Here is a 2,610-nt window from a genome sequence, read left to right on the forward strand (position 1 = left end):
AATGACAAAGGCTGCTTCTTATTGTGTTTGCTTTCTTACAGCCCCCCAACAGACTGACCCACTCTTCAGTGTTTGAATGTCAGGAACTAAAGTATACCGTAAGGAGAGTGTAACTCTTGCTTGAGTGTATTATTGATTACATCTAACATTCATAATGTCACTTGAAAATATTTAACCGAATGATTCATTCACTTTACACATAATCAGCTTGCGAGTTTTATGACTAAGTATGACACTATGAATAATACATTCAGTCACCAGAGTCTGATATATTTATCTTTCTCAAGTACATTAACAGAAATGAAACACTGTCCGATAACATGTTGCAGCACTGAAATAACATTGGCCTGCTAAGGAGGAAATGACTTTATTTAGAAAATAATTAACCCGGCAAGCATCTAATAAGTGAGCTTCATTTATTTACCATATTTGTATTCCTCCAAGGATCTTGGAGCTGCATATATTGAGATCTATGCCACTGTAACCTCTCAACAAGCCTGGCAACAACCCCTTTCTCAGAACCTGAGAGTAAGGGGGATCTGTATGTCAATTTTTACGTTATATCTCCCAGAATCTACTCTGACCATGCTGACTAGTGGATTGTTTGAGTTCTCCTCTTTCTTCCTTAGGGAGCTTGGTCAAATGCCTCTGGGAAAATTCACAACCTGATCTTGAAAACAACGAGTGATCCTTCCCAGAAAACGTCATTATGGAAATTCCATTCCATTTAATCTTTCCCCTAAAGTTATTTTACAGTGGAAAACTAGATCTCTTGGCTGGCTCTTGCCAATTGGAAGCCATTCCATTTCTCTGTGTTCTGTCTAATAGTAGCCTCTTGTCCTGGGTACAGGTTACACATCAAGACAAGAAAATATTTGGTCACACCCATTTCCTTTAGAGTGATTTATGGTCTACAGAATCAAAGGCTTTGATACAATCTCAACAGCACATACTGTTTTTCTTCTGAAATTCATTGGTGCACATATGTTTGCAATATGTTCCCTGGTATCTTCTTCTTTCCTGAACTCAGCATAGACATCTGACATTTATCTCTCCAAACATGGTAAAAGTATTTATTGTAGAAGTTTGAGCATCACTTTGCTTTCATGGGAAATTAGTGCAATGGTCCTATAGTTACTGCAATTCCTGATGTCACCTTTCTTAGGAGCTGTAATGTATGTTGAGCATTTCCAGTCTATAGGGCATTGTTTTGTTTTCCATATTTCTTGACAGATTTCTGTTAGAACTTCAATAGATTCTGTCTCTGTAGCTTGAAGCAGCTCCACTGATATACCATCAATAGTTGGTGATTTATTTCTCCGAAACTTCCACTTCACTTACTAAAATTGTAGGTTCATCTTCAAATGGTTTCTCCTTAATGAATCTGTAATTCTGTCATCTCTTATATATGGTTCTTCAGAATAATGTTTCCATCAACTTTTTATTTGTACTTGGTCATGTAATGTGCTCTCCACTGACTGTATAGCATTTCCATTCTTGGTTGAAAGTTCTCAGATCTTGTAGAAGAAGTCTCTTATTTCTCCCTCCCCCCATTATCTTCTATTTCTCTGCATTGATCATTATAGTAATTCTCTTTACTCTTTCATTCCAGCTACTGGAGATGATCACATGGGAGACAGGATGTCATTGTCCTGTCCCTGACCTGTTCTTCCCTTGCAATTGTGGGAAAGACTTTCAGATGATGCCGCACTTATCTGCACATTACATCCAGAAAGCAGAAGTAACAGTAATCACATGAAAGGCTTTCATATGACATCATGCTGATCATGTCACTGTCCCATCATTGTCCCATAACTGAAGTGGCACTGCCTGGCATTTTGCATTAATGGGAGTTCACGTTAATGCAGTGCTGCTTCAACAACAGGATATTGACAGGATCAGTGCTACATTATGAAGGGTTCTGTGCGATCATTGTCATGGATGGGATAAGGACGGGGGAGTGATCCCATACCTATCCCGTCTGTGTGTGATAATCTCCACTGAACAGTTGCATTCCAGGTTCTGATTCTATTTCTGTCACAATTTACTTTTGCTTTTTATCTGTCCTTAACTGTACATCCACCACCACCCGACTACCACCCCATCCAGCCGGCTGCCTGAGAGAGTGCGGACACAGTCCTCCCTGCTGGAGTCATGTCAAATTTGACCTTGCTGCTTCTGGATCCAATTGGATGCTGGCAAGGGTGGCTTGCTGCTTCCAAGACGGTATGGGCAAGGAGAAGGAAAGGGGAAGCAACTGGTGACATGCTGTGAAAATTCAGGATGAGAAGGTGCAGGGTGCAGAATTCACATGACAAATGCATGCTGAAAGAGGGGAGGAATTTCTTCCTTCCCCGGTATCTGCTGGCTTCTTCTCCATCTGCTCCCCTGATGGAGTACAAAAGAGTCTGGGCTTTTTTCCTGCTGTCCCTCTCCCTCTGGGTGCTCCCCACAAGCTCTCCACTTCCCCCTCACATCTGACCACAGCAACAGCAGTATGCCCAATTGGGGTGGCAACTATGAACTAATTATGCCACTAAAATATAAGAAAGGAGGGGGGAAAGATTGATCCTCCCCACACCCAATTATGACCGTAATGAAAATCAAAAA

The sequence above is a fragment of the Sceloporus undulatus genome, chromosome 3, assembly GCF_019175285.1.
Source record: "Sceloporus undulatus isolate JIND9_A2432 ecotype Alabama chromosome 3, SceUnd_v1.1, whole genome shotgun sequence".
Taxonomy (NCBI): domain Eukaryota; kingdom Metazoa; phylum Chordata; class Lepidosauria; order Squamata; family Phrynosomatidae; genus Sceloporus; species Sceloporus undulatus.